Raw genomic sequence first — 13,291 nt, 5'->3', positions numbered from 1 at the left:
CCACCACCCTCTCCCCTTCTGCAACCCTTTGTTTGTTTCCCAGAGTTAGGAGTCCTCTTTCATAGTATGTCTCCCTCTCTAATTTTCCCCACTCAGTTCAATAGGGACAGCTTTATTTCTTCCTTTTCCATCTACCTGTCTTTCCTTTTCTTACACAATTGCACTATAAGGACTTATAGACAATTTTGAGGGGATCCCTGGGTGGCTCAGCAGTTTAGCACCTGCCTTTGGCCCAGGGCACAATCCTGGAGTCCCAAGATCAAGTCCCGCGTCGGGCTCCCGGCACGGGGCCTGCTTCTCCCTCCTCCTGTGTCTCTGCGTCTCTCTCTCTTTCTCTCTATTATGAAAAAATAAATAAAATCTTTAGGAAAAAAAAAAAGAACTTATAGACAATGTTGAATAAATTTGTATGAACCTCCGTGCCTTGATCCTGATGTTAAAAGGAACACATTTAGTCTCTCACTGTTTAATATGAATATGGCTCTGTTTTTGTAATTTGCTAAGAGACTTAATCATGAATGGATATTTATGAATCAATTGACATAATTATGTGGCTTATCTCCTTTGGACTGTTAATATGGTAGATTACATGGATTGATTTCCTAGTATTGAACCAGCTTCACATTTCCAGGATAAACCCCAATTGGTTATGGTTCCCTACTTCTGTAAGATCTGCTGATATTTTTTGCAGGGTTATGTTTGAAAAGTTAGATAAAGAGTATTTTACATTGTGAGATAATGTTGTGGGATTTTTTTTTGTACTGTTATTGTCTAGTTATAGAGTCATAGTACTGAAGGTATCATATGGGTTCCTTTTTCTGTTTTATAAAGATTGTGTAAATTGGATTCTTCAAATTCTTAGAATTGACCAGTAAGATCTTCTGAGCCTGGAGATTTCTTTTTATCCCATTAAGGATAATTTTCACTATGCATTTTGTTTCTTTAAAAATTATAGGACTACTTGTATTATGTATTTCATATTGTGTGAGTTTTAAAATTTGTGGCTATTGATAAATTGGGCTTCAGTTGTTAAATTTATTGCATAGAGTTGGTAGTATTTCCTAATAATCATTTGATATCTGTAGGATCTGTAGTGATATCCTACCCTTCACTTCTTTTTTTTTCTACCCTTCACTTCTGATGCTAGTAATTTGTGTCTTCTCTTTGTCAGTATCACTATAGATTTATCAATTTTATTGCTCTTTTCTTACAACCAGCTTTTACTGGGTTCACTGATTCTTATGTATTTTTGCTTTTTATGTTCTAATATTTTACGTATATTTTGCTGTTCTTTTAAAAAAGGAATCTTAAAAAAAATAAAAATAATAAAAAAGGAATCTTAGATTATTTGAAATTTTTAAAATATAAGTATTTAATATACATTGCCCTCTTAGTATTGCTTTAGCTAAATCCTACAAATTTGATAAATTGCATTTTTAGTTTTGTTAAGTTAAAAATGTTATCACATTCCTTGAAGCAGCTACTTTGCTCCATGGATTATTTACAGGTGTGTTTAATTATTTTTTGGATATTTCCCTTCTATCTTTGTCCTTTCATTTCCAGTCTAATCCCATTATGGTCAAAGAACATGTTTTGTGTGATTTAAATTACTATATATTTACTAAGATTGTTTTTTGACCAAAAGGATTATCTATCTTGGTAGATTTTCTATACTCACTTGAATGTGTATCCAGCCTTTATTCAGAATTATATCCCATTTATTTATAGTATTGTTCATTTCTTTATATTTACTATTTTTCCTTATTTCTATTGATTACTGAGAGAAGTATTTAAATATTCAACAATCATTGTTTATTGATTATTGGAACGAAGTATTCAATAATAAGGTAGCAACTATTTTTGAGGATTTATCATTATTCCTCCTTAGTGCTCTTGGTTTTTGCTGCACACATTTTGTAACTGTTATTTGCATGCACATTTAAAATAGTTTTGTCTTTTTTGAAATTTGACTCTTTTATCATTATATACTGTCCATTTTTATCCCTGGTAATTTTCTGTGCTCTGAAGTCTATTATATCTACCTTTCATATGGTCACCAGAGCTTTCTTTTTATTTGCTTTGAATTTTTTTTAACTTTGAACCTACCTATATCATTGTAGTTAAGTGAATTTTTTGCATGCAGTATATATTGTGGGCATTTAAAAATCAGTTATCTATAGGACAATCTCTATATTTAAATGATCTTTTAAATTTACATTTAATACAACTGTTAACAGGTTTAGATTTGTCTTCAAATTTTATGTTAATCTGTTTTTAATTCCTTATTTCCCCTCTCTCTACTTCCTTTTAGTTGTTGGGATACATTTTTAATGTATGTGTTATTTCTCCTCATATATTTTGGTGGTTTTTCTGGCAGTTAAAAATTAGTAAAATGTCTTATCCTGTTTGATCAATATTTTGTCATTTCATGTGAAACATAAAATATTACCACTAAGTACTTTTACCATCTTTCTCTTACAGGTACCATTTATATATTACAAATTACAGTAAAAAAAATTATGCTAGTTGCTTTTAACTATCCAATACATAAAACTTAACACAATAATATTCTATGATATTTATCAAGTACTAATTGCTTCTGTGTTCCTCTTTCATTCCTGATTTTTCCAATTTCTTTCTCTTACCATTTTACTTCTGTTTGGAAAACTACCTTAGGCATTCTTTTAGATTGAGTGTACTGAGTTTAGATTTCTTTCATCTCAGAATATCTTTATTTGACTTTCATCTTTTGAAACATTTTTGTTGGGTATGCAATTCTTGATCTTGTCTTCAAAAATATTCCATTTATGTTTGGCTCCATAGTTTCTTATGAGAAACTCAAAACCATTTGAATCATTGTTTCCCTTTAGGTAACATGTCATTTTTCTTTCATTTGTCCTCAAGACCTTTTCATTGTCTATAATTATTAGCAGTTGTTTCTGTTTGGGCATGGAGTAATTTGAGGTGTTCCAGGTTAGGCTTACCCAACTGAAATTGTTGTTTGTGTCTTTGACTAGATTGTGAAGTTTTCACTTATTTCTTAAAAATTTTCTTTTTGCACTGCAGTTTTTCTTTTCTCTCTTACACTACAATGACATGAATATTAGGCTTTTTGTAAGTGTTTCACAGGCTCATCCTTTCAATCTCTTCTCTCTTAGTTCTGAATGAATCATTTGTATTGACCTATCTTCAGGATCACTGATGCTTTCCTTTATCTATATTTTAATACTGAGCTTGACCATGGAAAAGTTAGTAATTTTTTTCAGCTTTTAAAGTTTTATGTGCTTCTTGTTACTATCTCCTTTTTTGCAGAGATTTTGTTTGTTTCAAGAGCATTCATTCTGAAATATTGAAGCATACTGATCATAGTTACTTTAAAGTCTTTTTCAGATAATTCCCACATCTGTGTCTTCTTCGCATTATCCATTGCTTCTTTGTTTGCCAAGTAATTTTAGATTGTCTCTTGAACATTTTGAATAATTGGTTGTGAGACTGTGGGTCTTGTTTAAATGCTACGGGAAATGATAATTTAATTTTATATTTATTTAGCAGGCACTGGATCTAGTTAGGCCACACGTCTTCTGTGGATTATATTTCAAGGTCAATTCCACTGTTAAAGTTTTTACGAAGTTGGGTGTATTTGTTCCATAGGTGGACCACTCATTGTCTAATATGTGACCTTGATGGTGATCTATTCCATTGTTCAGTTTTCAAAGACAGTACGATGATTTCAAGATCAGATCCATGCATGTAGAGCTTAGAGGTAAGGCTCAAAATTCATAAAGAACTATAGAATCACTTTCATGACCTCTTCTTATCTCCTCAGTACTTTTGGTTCTTTGAGCCTCTTTTCTGTGCTTTACCCAGAAACCTGGAATTTTATTTCTCAAGTCTACCACACATTTATCATGATTGTGGCTGCCTCTGGGACTATAAATTAGAAGGATATATAGAGAAAAAAGTAATGAAGCTTTGTCCCATGTTCTTGAGACCACAGTTTTTCTTATTATAAAGGGAGGTGACGCTTGTTAGAATTTTAGCTTCCTGCAGGCTCCTATTTCTGCCACTGATGGTGCCACCATTGCTAGGGGATTGCTTTGGGGTTGGGGTGTAAGAAAATGAAGGAAAAGAAAAGAAATTGGAGGTCTTTGACCTATGTTCTTTGATTATTAGGATACCATTTACCTCTTTTTTTTTTTTTTTTTGAGCCAGAACTAGAGACCTCCTGGAGTATAGAGATTGTGACTACTAAAGGAAAAAAAAAAAAAAAAAAGCTAAACCAATTATTTGAGGGTATACATTAAATTCTCGTTTGCTGTCCACTTTACCAACTATTATTTCACATTCCTTAAATAGCTGCCGCATGCACTCTGTCCAGTTTTCATAATTGTATTTAGAGGGATAGAGAAAATAGTGCATACTTATTCTCTTACTCTGAAACAAACTTACATGTGAACATTTAAAAAAATTAAGTGTTTCAGTGCTGTATCTTATTTCTATATATTTTATAAATATATTTTTTAAAGCTGATAGCAAAAAAAGGCATGAAGGATTACATTTTCGTATTGATTAGTTTTTCTCTGCTGCTCTGTGCTCTTTCATGCTGTAAAATCAGCAAAAACAAATTGATTATTTGAGGGGCAATCATGGCAATACTTAGCTTCTCTTTAGATTTAGCTCATCACTCTGACAATAAAAGCACAGTGCTATCTACCGATGTTTTGTGTTTGAAATTATTCTTATCAAAGTGGGTTAGAGATGGTCACAGAAGCTTCAAGATGAATGCCAGTTGAAAAGCATCTATCTTTTTAGAGCTTATGTTGAGTTTAATGTTACAACCTTCATCCATTTTTTTGTATGACAATTAGCTCCATGCATAACACAGAATATGACATATAACAGATACCTAAAATATTTGCTCAAGTTGCTGAAAAAAAATAAATCAATGTATTCAATTCTTCAAGCACACACACATGGAATGCCTTTTGTACATAAGATACTAAGATGAGTGGAGATTTTAAAAAATAACCAAGATATGTCTCTGACATCCAGGAACTTTGACAGTGGGAAAGACAGACATGTAAACAAGTTATTCTAGGGCAGACTGAAACAAACAAAAAGATACACAGGGAACTTAATCAGGAGGAAAATATCTGAATAGAGGTAAAAATGTTTCTGTTGAATCAAAATAAAATTCCATATAAAGTCTGATTAAAATCAGTGTAATTTTATGGAAAGAACACTAAATTGGAGTCTGAAAACCTAGATTTCTTTTTCTAGTTCTGCTATACTTTATCTTTCTGATCTTAGTCTGTATATGGCCTTGAGTTTCTTCTCCATACCTGAAAAACAAGAGACTTAGCTCACTTATAGCACAAATTTATTTCATGTAAAAAATTCTCTATTAGGAATTAGTTAATAATGATATTTGGTCATATTTACTTCAGATTCTTTTGGATGACATAAACGTGAAATATAAAGTTATGTCCTTTACAACCTCCCCCACCAGTTAGTTACTATTTTTTTTTAAGACTTTATTTATTCATGAGACACAGAGAGGCAGAGGGAGAAGAGACTCCCTGCTGGAGGAGCCTGATGCAGGACCAGGACCCCAGGATCATGCCCTGAGCCAAAGGCAGACACTCAACTGCTGAGCCAGCCAGGTGTCCTGTAATTACTATTTTGAAGTTGTTTCTGTTTTTCTGGTCCAGTTTAATGTTTTGACTACATATTCTTGTGTCTATGTTATTGTGCCATATATTAAAGTTTACATACACATTTTTTCATATTCAGTAGCATGTTTTTTGAGAAATAGAACTTAATCTTTTCACTTAAATGTATGTATTGGAGCTTTATACCTGTTGTTGAATATAATCAAATTCACTCATTGGATAGTAATACATTTTAAGAATATACATGTCCATCACTTAAGTGTTTATTTCCCATTTCTTTATTCAAAATCATGCATATATTATTTGTATCGTTGGAGCCATATGAAGGATTCTCTAACATCTAGAGCTGAAATTGCTGAATCCTACTGTAAGCATATTTTGGCGTTAGACACAGATAAACCGCTTTCCAAAGTGATTGTACTGTCACTGTTTGAGAATTTCGATTTCTCCATATATTCTTTGATTCCTGTGGCATGGCTTTAAAATGTTCTGACTATAAAATAATAGTTTATTTGCTAGAGGTTTTGGATAAACATCCTTCATAATGCTAGGTAAGTCTCCTATAATTCTAATGTGCTAAAAATTTCTGTATGTGAGGGTTTTGCTAGTTTATATAGTGCATAATAATGTCTTTGTCATAAATGTAGTGAGTTTTTTTTTAATCTATATTAGACTGCGAGGTCAGTGAGAACAGGATGCCCAGATTTACTGAGGATATTCTTTGTGCCCATATCCCCACCTAATAAATAGTAGCCTCTTTCACTTGTGGAGCTGTCTTAGTTTGAATGATAGACACTGTAGAAAGATAAAAACATGAAACCTATCTTGAACTAGGCAAAACAATATTTATCTTACTAAATGCTTTTCTGCAGACATAATCACAAATTACTCTTTCATTAATGTGCTTAACCAGTGAATTGTCATTAAATACTCTTAAACACTTCTTATGTTCCTGAGATGGTCCTTACTTGCATTTACCCATATATATCAGACTTTGTTAGATTTGCACTATAATATTGCGTTTAGAATTTTCACACTGAAATTGATCATTCAAATTTATTTTTGTTATCCACGTCCAATACGTAAATTTTGGTGGTCTCATTAAAAAAATGGAAGTTCTGTTGCTCCGTTTTCAGAAATGTTTTGAAGTTAAGGTATTTCTATTCTTTTCTAAGTTGAAGATAGATTATAAACTGCCAAAATTATTTGATGAATATAATAACCAGCATCCTAAACCGATTGCAGATATCTTACTTCTCTGAGCCTCAATTTATTCATTGATGATAGTAATCACATTAACTTTACATGATTTCTCTGGGAACTAAATATTATAATACATGAATAGCACACATTAAATTTAAATGTTATTTTAAAATGTAGAATGGAAACAAATTGTTGAAGATTTTGACTGAGTGTGACTATAGGGAATGACATGAAGGCATAGGAGTCTGGACATAACCAGCAAGTGGAAATAATCCAGAACGAAGATGGTCAATAGGAATTGTGTTGTTGAACCAGTGTTCACTCAGCGTCTCAAATTTGAAGCTTTTTATAAATGGGAACGGGTGTGGATTTTTTGTTTACATGCAGGCATGAGTTTGCGTGCCCAAAGTCAATCTACATATAATTCCAATTGATTTTGGAGAAAGCACTGTTTATTTTAGTCCTAGCCTCTCTCTACCATTCTTGCTAGAGGCAAAACAAAACAAACAAAACCCAAAAACCAAAACAACCCCCTTAAGGATGTTGGATTTGATGGGAAGCCAAATGGCTTTAATTTGTTAATATTTTGAAGCAACAACTATAGTTTTGATTTAAACAAAATGCCCCCAAGACACATAACAACTGGGTTAAAGAAATTTTACATCGTCATCCAGGGTACATCTGGGCCATCTTATCCTCTTTCCAATTGATGCGTGCTGAGAAAATACAAACTGAAATATTTTCCTGAAGGAAAAGTTACCATGGTACCTAAGTCACATGCTATATTCAAAAGATTGTTGCAAATTTAGAGATGGCTATTGTCACTAGTCCTGGATTCCAAGTCAAGAGAATTTATGATCATGGTGACAAGTTTACTTTCTCTGCTTTTACACATATGTGGAAGTGAGCACATCAGATCACTGCTTTCCTTCATAAAATTATTATGAAGATCAAATACAGTTTCTTCATTGTAAAATTAAGGAAAGTGAACCTAGTGTACTAGTTAAAATATTACTAACAGGTTGTAACAGATAATTTGACACTCAAATTTTCAGTAGCTTAATTCAAGATAAGTTCTGTTTGAACTTGCCAAATAGTTGGTTTCATTAAAATTAAGACACTTTTGCGAGTGAAAGGAAACCCAATTAATTCAAGGGGAAAATGGGCACAAAAACCATCCTGAGCAAACTTGAACACCCTATTTCCGCTGACCTAGCAGTCTAATAGAAATGTTGCTCATCAGGTGACTTTTATTTCCGAATAGTGAATCAGAATAAGTTCTTTCTAGATTTTGGCTTTGTGTTATCTTCCCCATGTGGATGACGGAACCATTTAAGTAAGGGGCATTAGTATGCTGGTATGCCATCTCTCCAAATAAGGAGGGGATAAAACCTCAACTCTAATGTGCAGTAGTTGCTGATGCCGCTGGTATAAATACTCTCACCATGGTAAATCTCAAGCTGCCAATAGTGTAACAACTGGCACAGAACATTCTGGAATATTTAATAATTGCTTTTGTGGGCTGGTGGAATCCACTTCCACAGTGTCACTGGCAAAATCTCTTCTCCATTCCAAACAGCCGTAATGGATAGAAAGCATAGAACATTGTGTATGGGAGATTCGTTTTATGGGTCAAGGCTTGAAATAGAGCTTATCGTGTTCACTTGTTTGTGAATGGATTTCCATCAGCGAAATACAGGGAGTACAAGGGAGCCTGTGACCTATTCCATGGACCCAGGAAGAAGCAGGGTTGGGTCACACACATAGCAAAACTGCTTCTGCCACAGTTAGATAATATCCAAGATGTTAAATACTATAGAAATGGGACTGTGAACCTAGAGTTTTCTATATCCTGAAAATGTGAACACTTAAACTTAACCTTTTATGTACCTGTGGTGGATAGGGTGATCATCTGTAACTGCAAATTGAGGGTACGGACTAAATATGTTGTGTGAAACTCAGGAATAGTTATCTTTAATTACGGCTCAATGAAATAACTCTGTACATGTGTTGCTCATAAAACTATATATTGGTTTTTATTAAATAGTCAAACACTGTTTTTATTTTTTTAAAGATTTTATTTATTTATTCATGAGAGACAGAGAGAGAGGCAGAGACACAGGCAGAGGGAGAAGCAGACTCCATGCAGGGAGGACTCCAGGATCAAGCCCTGGACTGAAGGCCGCGCTAAACCACTGAGCCACCCAGGCTGCCCTGAAACACTGTCTTTAATGTAGGAATGAAGATACATTCAAATTGTACTTTTTAATTTTGGAGCTTATTCAAGTGTTGTGTCTCCTACTTAACATCCATTAAGTAAGTCCTATCCATGAAGTGGTATACGTGCAATTAAAAATTGTTTTTTTTTTTCTTTTTTCAATTGGTAGCTCTACCAAAATGGCAATAGGGAAGATGTGGAGTAAAATATAGCTATCTCTCATTCTGATAAAATTTCCACGTGTTAGCTTTAAAAACAAACTTGCTAATTTTGTAGCTAGATCTCCATTGATTTTGTTAACAGATACATGACAGTGCGCATAATAAATTTCATAAAAATCATATTTTGTTCAATTTGAATTTCAACCAATATTGACCTTACAATTACTTGAAAATACTTTCAAGTGAGGGGACATTGAAGTGATGGAAGAATATTCAGTATCTAATCTAACCATAATGGTATCATTACGTTTTTCTCTTGAACTCACTTTCAGGGCATACTTTTCACTTTTACAATGAAATTCATTTTTCATTTTTTTTCTGGTTAACTAGGTAGGCAGTGTTAAGATACTAAAATGTTAAAATACAAAGAAATATTTTTGGGTTATAAGTCTGTCTGAAATTAGTCCCTTGCACAGTTTCTACAGTATTTATCACATGAATCTATATCCGCTGAACCACTTGCTTCCTTAATGTTCAGGATATATGTAGTATAAACACCAGATTCCAGTAATAGAGAATAGTGGGTAATAAATACTAATCTAAAACCCGAAATGTCCGAACTTGGAAGCCTGGCTGGCAATTAATAAGTGTGTTATTGAAAACAAATCACATTACACTTCCTGTTACTCAGTTTCTTTTCTGTGAAATGGGGCCATAAAATTGGAGTCTTTGCCTCAAAGCTTTGCTAGGAGAATTAAATAGGTCTATATATTTTGAAAAGTCTTCAGAATAATAATAGCAACTGGTGAGTGCTTTACAAACATTGTATTATAATTGCATTTATTAGGGATTTTTTTGCATTTATTAGTTTTGGTAGTAAGATCATAGTCATTTTTATAGCTGTTCTTCAAGTATATATTTTCTAAATTACCCATTTGCTCAGTTAAAAGGAAAGCAAGGGCAAAAACAAATGACTTGCTGATTGTTTTTCTAATACTCTTTCATCCTAGGAGTCAACATGATTTTACTAATTTTATTCCCAAAAGAGGTGAAAGGTACATTTAACTCGAACAATTATTGTGATATAGTATAATAATCATTTAAAGTTCCAATTTCAAAATAATAAAAAACCAACAACTGCAAAATTAATTCCTGATTTTTTTCTTAGTATTCCCTACCTTCAGCAAAGACACATAAATTATTCTTTATATTCTTTATATTTCCTGTGTTTGAAATTTGTCTTAGGAATTTTACTTTAACAAGAAAGCAATTTTTAGTTATGATTAAAGCAGATAATTATATTGTTTGGGCTTAACTTTTTTGGTAGGTAAAGAGAGCATTAACTTTTTAATCTGTCACTAAAATCTCTCGTGTTCTTGCTGCTGAATTCCCTGGGGTCGTCACTAAAAAAAACTAACAATGCTGAAATTAAAAAAAAAAAAAAACTAGATCTAAAGTAATCTGTTATATATATATATATATATATATATATATATATATATATATATATATATAAACCAAACATTGATGGGACATGAAGTTTTTTGGTACTTCTATTCCTCTCATATGTGAATTCCATTGTCCAGAAGCACATCACAGACTTGCTCAGAAGCCTAGATTTCTGGCCTCATGCTGGGAGCTATATGTATGTAATTTTTCCCAGTAAGAAAATGTCATTTAAGATTGTAGTCAAAGCTTTGATACCTTTATTATCCAAATTGGATTGAATGTTAGAGTACCTCTGGTTAATATTGCCACTCACTGCTTTTACATGTCATGTCTTAGAAAACTAGAAGATATAATCTAGTGTCTGCCACTCATTAGCTTGATAAGCTCTAAATGCTCCAACAAACTAAGATATTATTATAATAGATGGGTTTATTCCTTTTGCTCTGTAACAATCCATAGCTTATGAAATTTAACAACTAATTCCCCAGGATTCTTTATGAAATCAGGTAAAAAACAAAAACCCCTATGGACTAGAATGTGGTGAAATGAGGAACCAAGAAATCAAGTCTATGAAGGTGGCTCTACATATGGAGCAGATGTGGTGCCATAACATATTAGAATCAAAGACAGAAGGGTAGTGTCCTTGTTTATAGAAGTGTCTTAAAGAACAGACAATGTGTACGACACTTTGGAAACTGCAGACCAGCATGCAGATGAAAGGCGATAGTGTTATTGTCGCATGACATAGTATTAGAGAGGGTGATAGGGCTTAGAGAAAGTGCGTAGTTTGCTATTAAGCGACCAGTTAGTGTTTTGGTCAACAATACTGAAATACTGACACTGGAGATAGCTTGAGTTTGAATCCTGGAACCACAATTAACTAGCCATGTAATTTGAACAAGTTACTTCACATTCTGTGATTCAGACTCCCCATTTCTATAAATAGTATCTATTTCACAAGAGTTATAAGGATTAAATGATTTCATGTATATAAACTTCCCAACACACTGTATTGAGTATAAAATGGTGTTTATTTTTTGCCCTTTATCTTGTCAAATTCTAAATTATTAAAATAAGAACTTAGAATCTTAATACTTTTCCTACTGCTGCATAATTACTAATTTTAGTAATAAAGAGGGACAGAGGGAGAGAGAATCTTAAGCAGACTCCATGCCCAGTATGACCCCAATGTGAGACTCACCTCTCAGGACCCTGAGATCATGATCTGAGCTGAAATCAAGAGTTGGTCGCTTAACTGGCTATGCCACCCAGGTGTCCCAACATCAAATCTTAAAAATAATGCTCTCTTTAGTGTCTGTATAAACCACAGTTGAATCTGTGGCCCAACTTTGAACACTTGACATGATACTTCCTTCAGAGCTAAATTTATGTTACTGCTTAGCCATTACTATATTTTTGTGATTTTTATGTTGCAAATTTTTCCACTGCTATAATTAATGTAATAATGAACCCACTTTGTATTTTCTCTTTCTCAGTGGATCCTCTCTTCAAATAATGACAAAGCCCAATAATGAAATTGGTGAGCCAGGAGCTTCTCTGTGTAAAGCAGAAATAGAATTCCAAAACTCCACCATACCTGCCTCCTTTATCCTTTCTCTGGCATCTAAGATAGAGACAAAGATTTCTGAGAACGTGGTTTTTAAAACCACTAACTTAACCCCTTTATGGTCCATTCAAACCTTCAATGTGTTCTAAATTTGCTCCTGGTTCCACAAGGCCATCAGAGACCTCGATACTTTGACCATTATTTGGTTCCCTGCTAGAATTATTTCACTGAGCTACACCTTAGAATATGACTGCAGTGTTTGCTGTCAGCATGCTGCTGAAGAACATTTCAAGTTCATTAAGGAGGATCACTTTGAGGCTCCATAGGAGCAATTTTTCTCAAACCGTTATTCCAGTGGGGAAAAGAAGGGGGTTGTATTTTTTCCCTTTGGTCCTTTATATTAAAGACACTGAATCTTGTATTTGATTTCTCTCTTTGCTTTGATCTGTGGTTAGAGTTGAATTTGTGACCCAACCCTACCAATTATATACAATATTTCTTCGCATAGGAAATTGATGGTGACTTTGTTTCACTTTTTATTGTTTTTTTTTTAACTTTGCCTTGATTTCTTTATTTCATCTCTCTAACCTTCTCTGGGTTCTGCAAGTTGTTTTGTAAACTGTAAACCACATATGTGATTATTTATTGGGTTAAATTTCCTGTAGTGGAATTACCATGTGAATATATATATATAAATGTTCCGGCAACCTTTGATAACTTACTGTAGCCTTTGATTTGATTTGATGCTAGAAAGAGCCTTTACTTTGCCTCAAAGCTACTTTTCTTATGAATTGTTCATGAATTAAATTCATAATAACCTCAATATTCAAGATGAATAATGTGTCCATGTGATTGTTAAAATTAAATAAGAGGATACCGTACAGTTTGTCTAATAGCTCTTAGTAAATACTGATGCATTACAAAATATTAGCGAGGATTAGAGTATTTTCTAGCCAACCACATTGCTGGTGTCTTGATTTTCCGCTTAATAACAGAAATTGAAGGTTAATTTGTAGCAAAT

This window comes from Nyctereutes procyonoides, unplaced genomic scaffold (genome assembly GCF_905146905.1).
Source record: "Nyctereutes procyonoides isolate TBG_1078 unplaced genomic scaffold, NYPRO_anot_genome, whole genome shotgun sequence".
Lineage (NCBI taxonomy): Eukaryota > Metazoa > Chordata > Mammalia > Carnivora > Canidae > Nyctereutes > Nyctereutes procyonoides.
This window is presented reverse-complemented; position numbering follows the sequence as displayed.